Raw genomic sequence first — 10,317 nt, forward strand, 5'->3', positions numbered from 1 at the left:
CATCAATAGGCCTACATCAAAATTCCAGGGCACGGACTCGGGTTCCAAACAGAAAGTGACTCTCTGAACAGAGAATGAACCTGGAGCATTCAGTCTTTTCCCCCTTCCCCAGCCCACACTCAGGAGCCCCTCCTTAACCCCCTCAGCACCCTTGGGGTTTTCTCAGTGGATGAGAGGCCACACCTCTCAGGGAGGTGGGAGCTGGGCCTTCTTCCCTTGTAAGCATCAACAAGGCAGAGTGTTGCCCCTGGAAACCGGGTAGCTCCCTGTCCTGTCCTAACAGGAAACGCTGTGAGGGGAATGTGAGGCCACCACATTCTTCTTCTGGGCCATCGTGTCTAGCTCCAATCTGTGACACCTCTGCTTCTGAAATAGGGCAGAGCAGTGACTGGGGGGTGGAGGGGGAGCTCCAGCCCTGGATCCTCACTGAGCATTGTTCTGAGTGGTTCATTCTGGATGGCACCACAGAGAGGGTGTCCGAAGCCCAGATTTCTTACTATGGAATTATCCTCTAATTTAAATTTAAACCAATGTAATGAAAAAGACACCCAAGTTACCAGACTCTCAAAAGCTTAAGAAAATGTATTTTATTCTAGCCCAAGTGACCCGCCCAAGATCATGAAATGAATAAAATTCACAATGTCTATAGTGTTGCCAATTAATTCCTTTACATTTTGGTCTTTGCAAGTGAAAAACTGAAATTTCAAATAAATTACTATTGACATGTATCTTTTCTTTTTCATGGATGAGGCATTAAAGAATGCTTATATGACGAACAATACTTTTTATAATAATATTTTGACAGCACTTTACTGTTTCAAGTCATATGCACATAATCTCATTTGCTTGTTTGGATGTTTGGTTCTTGCTGCCTGCTTCTGTCTGTGCAGAAGTCTGTGCAGAAGTCGACTCAGTGGTGGCCCCTGTTTAATCTCCAACGTCCCGTGCTTGGCACAGACGCTCCTGAGCTGTTCTTCTTTTCTAAAAGAAAAGAAAGCTTTCTTTCACTGATCTGAAGCACAACTTCCAAGGGTAGATTGAACTACATGAAATCACTGTTTTCATAAGTCAGAAACGTTGGCTTGTTGGTAACTTCATATGGGGCAACTCAATATTTTAGTTTAAACAAAGTTTGAGAACAAAGATGGGTTCACTAAAAGCCTGCCTTGTCTGAATCTTCCTTTTATGGATTGCAAGAAGGTAGAAACTGTTCCAAATGCTTTAAATGTGTTAGTTCCTTTAATCCTCACCGTAACCTCATAGAATTTACCCTTCTCATTAGCCACCTGATAGGGAAACCAAGGCCAAGCAAGATTTAATACTTCACCTTCACCTCACCAGCGAAGATGTGCCTGAGACCTGCTTTGGGCCTGGGTCTGACGCCTGGGCTTTTCGCTCTGCCTCATTGTCTTCTCACCTAAGGAAACCAGAGAATGAAGAACCAGATGGGAGTGGACCGGGGAGAGGAAAAATAATTTGTATGAATGTCTGCAGGAGTTTGCATATTGTCAATTAAAGGAAAGGCAAACCCTCACTAAAATGGCTGACGCCATAGGAAATGTATCAGCTACCTAATAAGACATCTAGAGATTGGGCAGTGACAGGACTAGTTTTGTAGAACAGCAATGTTCTCTAGAATACTGTTTTATTTTTCTATAAAAGCAATGTTCATCAAGGGCCAAATTGCCTCCATGTTTACTTTCTGCCATCCTCCACACATTGCTTTGTTCACTAGGCTGGTTCTCTTCTTGGGTCCAAATGGTTGCAGTGGTTCCAGGCTTCATACGCCAAGAACAATATCCAGGCAGAAAAAGGGAATCAGCCCTGTCTTATGTCTCTCTTTAAGATTGAGGAAAACCTTCCCTTCTTGAGGCTCCTCAATAGCCTTCTCACATCTCATGGTTCAGACATGGGTTTATGCCGGTTGTAAGACGATGCATAAACCCATGAAACTACGGCAAGTTTATTGGCTTACAAATAGGGTAAACAACCTTAGATCTTTAGCAGTTCTTGACACTAATTGATAAATATCCAATATTTACAGTTTTAACAAACATCACTAGAAAAAAGGGGATGAGGTTGAGGTCCACAAACTTGACAAAGGAAAGGAAATCAGCATGACTGGATTAGACAAAACCAAAATTCTCCTTTGGGCCTGTACTGGGTCCTAGACTGCTCTGAAGGTCAGGGCCATGCAGAGGAGAGGGAAACAAAACTCCAGTTTTGTTTGCAGGGAAGAAGGTAAGGGATAGCTGCCACAGATAAGCTCAGAGCTGGGCTGTAGAAAATGGAGTTAAACATTTGGAACTGGCCAGAGGTGGGGCCAGAATGAAAATTCCTGTGAATAAATGAGGAATGCTTTGGCAATTCAAACAGCCTGAAATACTTATGACCTGATTTTATTGGGCTGATAACAATTGGTAAGTGGTGTGCAGAGGAGAAGATTAGCACAGTAGTTCTGAAATTTGGCTATGTATTTATTCATTTAAAATTAACAATAATAAACCCATTACCTAGTAACACAAATGACATTTCTTAGACTATATTTGAAACTATATTTTCTACTTAATAGAGCAGCCTTGTTTTACATTTTAATGTATTTTATTTCTCCTTAATATCTGAGTTAATAAGAGATAGCTCCCATATCTGCTTTTGCATTCAATATGTTATGATTGTTATTTTGGTGGATGAATGTGAAAAAAATCCAGCCTCACAGGGATAGATAGTTGGAAAAGGGAGAAGTATTTTGGTAGCTGTTTTAGAGAATTGTGGATATACTTTGATACTACACTAAAACTTGACAAGAGATAGTATTTAATGGTTAGCTGCAGTGTGGAATCAGAAACCACAATAATGAACTTCCATACTTTGTTACATTAAAATCCATTGGTCTATTTGACACTTTGAATGGATAACTTATTCATGAATGTTTCTATGACATCATACAGTTTTCCTTTGAAAAATCTTTATTTAATGAGTTATACAGATCTTCTAAATGTTGGTTATTTCATACAATACAAAATAATAAATGAATATCACCACCCATCCAAAAGGAATGTATTGGGGGGTGCTTTGGTGACTCAGTTGGTTAAGCATTCAACTCTTGATCTCTATTCACGTCATTACCTCACAGTTCATGGGGTCGAGCTCCACGTCAAGCTCCGTGCTGACAGCGTGGAACCTGCTTGGGATTGTCTCTCTGTCTCTCTGTCCCTTCCCCTCTTACACTCTCTCTCTCAAAATAAATAAACTTAAAAAAAAAAAAAGGAATATATTAGGAAGCTGTCAAACTCACGGTGGTGAATTCAAGTTTTATAAGTATTCTAATTTTCCCCTGAAAGTTCGCTTTAATGATTGGTAAGAAAAATGATCAATTATTTTTCTTAAAATAAAAGGTTTATTTTGTTCATTTTCAGTATGATGTCTGCCAAATGCCCAAACCTGAACAATCATAACTTGTCTATCTGCCATTCTTTCAAGTAAATAACATCATGGTGTTCCATAACAAAGTATGTTGTTTAGTTCACAACTGAAACAGTTGCACAGATGCTCTTCTTTGAGGGACCATAATAGTTCCACCTGCAGCACAAACACCAGTTTGCCACGCAGAAATATTGCAAAGATATGCAGTCAGGGAGTTGAGTTTTCATGAAATTAACAACGTTTCTAGCTTCATTAAAGACATTCCTAAGTGAAACTGGTTTTTGTTTTGTTTTGTTTTGTTTTGTTTCTTAACTGCACAGTGAAGAATACTGAACAATTTAACACCACTGCCTTGAGTCATGCTAAAGTGCCAGCAGTTTTATTCACCTTGGCTTTTGTATCATCCACGCAAATGTCAACAGACTTGTTCCAGGATAAACCATGGGATTCAAAAAAGTTACTCAGCACTTCGTGTTTCTTGCCAAGCAACAAGTTTTTTGTCAAAAAAGTTATTCAACTCTTTGTGTTGGTTGCCAAGTGTTCCCATAAAAGATCGTTGATGATTTTTAGTTGGGGCTGACAATGGGTGAATACATGAAAAACAGCAAGCCTATCCACATCTACAGGTTTATCCCATTGGTAAAGCAAAAGTACAATTTCTGCAAATGAGATATTAACTTAGTTATCATATTGGGAGCCAAATCAATACTGCTACAAGTGACTGTGTCATTGGAAAGCAGCACTATCATCATTCCCTTTTCTGAGCTTTTATTCAGAAGGCATTCAGCAACGTCAACTGCAAAGACTTTTTAAGTCTTTCAACTACTGGGTGTACTTCTCCAGCCAATGTAATAAGATAATTTACTCTGTAAGGTGCTTTGGAGGTTTTCTCATTTCTAATATGAAAAGCTGTAAAGGATAATTTTTAGTTTTTAAAGAATTTATCACATCTACGCTTAAAATATTTCAGTTCCTGGGGTGCCTGGGTGGCTCAGTCCGTTACGACTCAGGTCATGATCTCACAGTTCGTGAGTTCGAGCCCTGTGTTGGGCTCTGTGCTAATGATGCTGATTCTCTCTCCCTCTCTCCCTCTTTCTTTGCCCCTCCTCTGCTCTCTCTATCTCTTTCTCAAAATAAGTAAATAAACTTAAAAAAATTTTTTTAAGAAAATATTTTATTTATTTTTTCTTTCAATGCTGAGTGGCTGGTTTCCAAGTGATACCACAACTTAATTGGCACCATAATACTTTCCTTTTTTAAATTAATAAACTTAATTTTTAGAGCAGTTTTGAGTTCACAGCAAAGCTGAGCAGAGAGTACAGAGTTCCCAAATCCTCCCTGTCTCTCCCTGCAACACACATCCTCCCCAGCTATCCCTCTGTGGTATCTTGCACCACAGTAGTATATTTGTTACAATTGTTAAATTTACCTTGACACATCATTATCATCCAAAGTCTGTAGTTTACATGGGGGTTCACTCTTGGTGTTGTACATTCTTGGGTTTTGACAAATGTATAGTGACATGTACCCACTATTTCAGTATCATACAGAATAGTTTCACTGCCCTAAAAACCCTCTTTGCTTTCCCTGTCCTCTTTACTTGGGCAACCACTAATCTTTTTACTGTCTCCATGGTTTTGCCTTTTCCAGAATTTCATGTATTTGGAATTATACAGTATGTAGCCTTTTCAGATTGACTTCTTTCACATTGTAATATGCATCTAAGTTTCCTGCATGTCTTGTCATGGCTTGATAGCTTATCTCTTTTTAGCACTGAATAATATTCCATTGTCTAGATGTACCACAGTTCATGCATTTACCAACCAAAGGATATCTTGATTGCTTTCAAGTTTGGGCATTTATGAATAAGCTGTTATAAATATCTGCATACAGGTTTTCCTATAGACACAAGTTTTCAATTCATTAAGTATAAATACCAAGGAATGCCACTGCTGGATTATGTGGGAAGAGCATGGTTAATTTTGTAAGAAAGTGCCAAACTGTTTTCCAAAATGTACTATTTTGCATTCCCACCAGCAAGGAATGAGTATTCTAATAAGCAGGTACTGGTATTTCATTATTATTTTAATTTATAATTTTTAAATGACATATCATGTTGAACATCTTTTCATATGCTTACTTCCCATCTGCATATGTTCTTTGCTGAGGTGTATGGTCAGATTTTTTGTCCATTTCTTAATTGGGTTGTTCATTTTCTTATTGTTGAGTTTCAAGCGTTCTTTGTATATTTTGGATAACAGTTCTTTATCAGATGTTTCTTTTGCAAATATTTTGTATCAGTTAGTGGCCTATGTTCTCATTGTCTTGACATTGTTCTTCACAGAGTGGAAGTTTTTAACTTCAATGAAGTCCAGCTCAACAACTATTTCTTCCATGGCTTGTGCCTACAGGTCATCACCAAACCCAGGGTCATATAGATTTTCTCTTTTGTTATCTTCCAGGAATTTTGTCAATTTTTAAATACATGTTTAGGCCCATGATCCCTTTTGAGTTGATTTTTGTGAAGGTCTGTGTCTAGATTCATTTATTTGCATACGGTTGTCCAGTTGCTCCAGTACCACTTTTTGAAGAGACTATTTTTGCTTTGTTGTATTGCCTTTACTCCTTCTGTCAAAGATCAATTTACTATCTTTGTGCGAGTCTATTTCTGGGGTCTCTGTTGTATGCCATTGATCTATTTGTTTATTCTTTCACCAATATCACACTGTCCCGATTACTATAGTCTTATAGTAAGTCTTGAGATCAGGTAATGTCAGTCCTCCAACTTTGTTCTCTTTTAATATTGAGTTGGTTATTCTGGGTCTTTTGCCTCTTTACATAAACTTTAGAGTCAGTTTGTTGGTATCCACAAGATAACATCCTGGAATTCTGATTGGGATTGCATTGAAACTATAGATCAAATTGGAAAGAACAGACATCATGACAATATTGAGTTTTCCTACCCATGAATACAGAATCTCTCTCTCCCTTTTTTAGTCCATCTTTAATATCTTTCATTAGAGTTTTGTAGCTTGCCTTATAGAGATCTTGATTATATTTTGTTAGGCTTATACCTAACTATTTCATTTTGAGGGTGCTAATGTAAATAGTATTATGTTTTTTATTTCAGGTTCCACTTAGGGGGTGCCTGGGTGGCTCAGTTGGTTAAGCTTCCGACTCTTGATTTTGGCTCAGGTCATGGTCTCATGGTTTGTGGTTTCAAGCCCCTTGTTTGGCTCCGTGCTGACAGCATGGAGCCTGCTTGGGATTCTCTCTCTTCCTCTCTCTCTGCCCCTCTCTCACTCGCTTGCTCTCTCTCTCTCTCTCAAATTAATAAATAAACATTAAAAAAAAAAAGTTCCGCTTGTTCATTGCTAGTATGTAGGAAAGTAATTGACTTTTGTATATTAACCTTGTATCCAGCAACCTTGCTACAACATTAATTAGCTCCAGTAGTATTTTAAGTTGATTATTTCACATTTTCTACATTGATGATCATGTCATCTACAAACATAGAGAGCTTTATTTATCTCAGTCTGTAAACATTTTCTTTCTTTCTCTTATCTTATTGCATTAGCTAGAGTTTTCGATGTGATGTTGAAAAGCAGTGGTGAGAGGGAACATCTTTGCCTTGTTCCTGATCTTAGAGGGAAATCATTGAATTTCTCACCATTAAGTATGGTGTTAGCTACAGGGTTTTGTAAATATTCTTCATCGTGTTGAGGAAGTTCCCCTCTACTCCTAGTTTACTTAGAGTTTTCATCATGAATGAGTATAGGATTTTATTAAATGCTTTTCTGTACCTATTGAGCCTTCAATACCTGGGATGAATCCCACTTAGTTGTGGTATACAATTTTTTTCATACATTGTTAGATTTGATTTGTTAATATTTTGTTGAGGATTTTTGTATCTATGCTCATGAGGGATATTGGTCTATAGTTTTCTTTTCTTGTAATGTGTTTGTCTGGTTTTGGTAGTAGGGTTATTCTGGCCTCATAGAATGAGTTAGGAAGAGTGTTTCCTCTGTTTCTATCCTCTGAAAGAGATTATAGAGAAATAGTATAATTTCTTCCTTAAATGTTTGGTAGAATTCACCAGTGAACCCATCTAGGCCTGGTGTTTCCTGTTTTGGAGGGTTATTAATTATTGATTAGATTTCATTAGTAGATATAGGCCTATTCAGATATTTTTTCAATGTTTATTTTTGAGAGAGAGAGAGAATAGGGGTGGGTCAGAGAGACACACACACACACACACACAGAATCTGAAGCAGGCTCCAGGCTCCCAGCTGTCAGCACAGAGCCCAGCGCAGATCTACGAGATCATGACTTGAGCTGAAGTCAGATGCTTAATTGATTGAGCCACCCAGGCACCCCCAGATCATTTCTTTCTCCTTGTGTGAGTTTTGGCAGATTGTATCTTTCAAGGTTCATTTCATCTAGAGATGAAATTGATTTGGATTAAATTTTCTCTTCTTTTTCTGATTTCCTAAAGGAAAAACTTACATAATTGATTTTATACCTTATTCTTTTCTAGTAAATGCATTCTGTGTTATAAATTTCTCTCTAAGCACCACTTCCACTGTATGTTACAAAATTTAATGAGTTGTATTTTCAGTTTCATTTAGTTCAAAAATTTTAGATTCTCTTGATATTTCTTTTTTGATCCACAGACTGTTTATAAGTGTGCAGTTTAATTTCCAAGTAGTTGGGGTATTTCCCAGTATTTTTCTTTTATTGATTTCTTTATTTTTTTTTTAATTTTTTTTTTCAACGTTTTTATTTATTTTTGGGACAGAGAGAGACAGAACATGAACGGGGGAGGGACAGAGAGAGAGGGAGACACAGAATCGGAAGCAGGCTCCAGGCTCTGAGCCATCAGCCCAGAGCCTGACGCGGGGCTCGAACTCACGGACTGCGAGATCGTGACCTGGCTGAAGTCGGACGCTTAACCGACTGCGCCACCCAGGCGCCCCTGATTTCTTTATTTAATTCAATAGTGGTCTGAGAGCAGACAATGTATGATTTCTATTCTTTTAGATGTGTTAAGGTGTGTTTTATGGCCCATAAGGTTGTCTATCTTCCTGAGTGTTCCATGTGAACTTGAGGAGAATGTGAAATCTGCTCTTGTTGGATGAAGTGATCTATAGATTATAGATTTCAGTTATACCTAATTGATGGATGATGCTGTCAAGGTTCAACTATGTCTTTACTGATTTTCTGACTGTTAGATCTGTCCATTTCTGATAAAGGAGTGTTATATATATAAACATATATAATTGAGTCTACTGTTGGTATCACTATTTTGAACAGACTGTTATCTGTTAGATTGATTTTCTTTCTTTTTCTTTAAAGGCAATGGATTCCTTAAAAAAAATTTTTTTTAACATTTTTATTTATTTTTGAGAGAGAGAGAGAGACAGAGTGTGAGTGGGGGAGGGGCAGAGAGAGAGAGGGAGACAAAGAATCCGAAGCAGGCTCCAAGCTCTAAGCTATCAGCACAGAGCCCAACACAGGGCTCAAACCCACAAACCGTGAGATCATGACCTGAGCTGAAGCCAGACGCTCAACCAACTGAGCCACCCAGGAGCCCTGTTAGATTAATTTAAAAAAGGTTTTATGTTACCTTCACTTATTCTTTCTCTGATACCTTTTTTTCTTTATGTAGATCTGAGTTTCTGACCTATATCATTTTCCTTCTCTCTTAAGAACTTTTTTTTTTAGGGGCGACTGGGTGGTTCAGTCAGAGCCTGGAGCTTACTTTAGATTCTGTGTCTCCCTCTCTCTCTCTCTGCCCCTCCCCTGCTCACACTCTGTATCTCTCAAAAATAAATAAACATTAAAAAAGGAACTTTAAAAAAAAAGCATTTATTGCAAGGCAGTAATGACAACAAACTGACAACAAATTCCCCCAAGTTTTATTTATTTGAGAAAGTATTTTTTCTTTCTCTTTTGAAGGATAATGTCATAGGGTACATTATTTTAGGGTTTTCTTTTCTCAACACGTAAATATTTCACTATGCTCTCTCTTGCTTGCATGGTTTCTGAGGAGAAGTCAGATGTAATTCCTATCTTTGCTTTTCTATAGGTAACTTTTTAAAAAATCTACCTTCCTTCAAGATTTTTTTGTTATCTTTGCTTTTCTGCAGTTTGAATATAATATTCATAGGTGCAATTTTTTGGCTTTTAACCGGCTTGGTGTTCTCTGACCTTCCTGGATCTGTGTTTTGGTGTCTGACATTAATTTGGAGCAATCCTCAGTCAGTATTTCTTCATATGTTGCTTCTGTTTTTTTCTCTCTTTCTTCTTTAGGTTTTTTTTTAAAGATTTTTTTTTTTAAGTAATCTTTACATCCAATGTAGGGCTCAAACTCACAAGCCCAAGATCAAGAATCACATGTTCTACTGACTGAGCTAGCCAGGTGCCTCACCTTATGGTTTTCCCATTGCATATAGGTCACATCTTTTGTAGTTGTCTCACAGTTCTTGGATATTTTGTTCTGTCTTCTTTTTTCTTTTTCTTTCTTTCTTCCTTTTTTTTTTTTTTTTTTTTTTTTTTTTTTTTAGAGAGAGAGAGAGACAGCAAGGGAGGGACAGAGAGAGAGGGAGAGAGAGAGTCCTAAGCCGTCTCCATGCTCAGTGTGGATCCTGATGTGTGGCTTGTTTCCATAAACCATTAGATCATGACCTGAGCTGAAATCAATAGACAGACATTTAACTGACTGAGCCACCCAGGTGTCCCTGTTCGGTCTTTTTTTCTGGTCTTCTCTCTCTCTCTCTTTTTCAGTTTTGGAAGTTTCTATTGTAATATCCTCAAGCATAGAGATTCTTCCTGTGTCTACTCTACTGATGAGCGCATCAGTGGCACTCTTCATTTCTGTTTCAGTGTTTGTTT

At 37.8% G+C, this 10,317-nt stretch overlaps 1 long non-coding RNA gene across 1 annotated transcript; it reads right to left on the minus strand.

The window, feature by feature from the left end:
- Positions 1–567: 567 nt before the first annotated feature.
- LOC105260487 lies at positions 568–1,571 on the minus strand. Its single transcript, XR_890214.4, has 2 exons — positions 1,328–1,571; positions 568–981 (listed from the first exon to the last, which is right to left on the minus strand). It is a non-coding gene; the product is annotated as an uncharacterized LOC105260487 (long non-coding RNA).
- Between the last annotated feature and the right edge of the window lie 8,746 nt (positions 1,572–10,317).

The sequence above is a fragment of the Felis catus genome, chromosome B1 (assembly GCF_018350175.1).
Source record: "Felis catus isolate Fca126 chromosome B1, F.catus_Fca126_mat1.0, whole genome shotgun sequence".
In the NCBI taxonomy this organism is placed as follows: Eukaryota; Metazoa; Chordata; class Mammalia; order Carnivora; family Felidae; genus Felis; species Felis catus.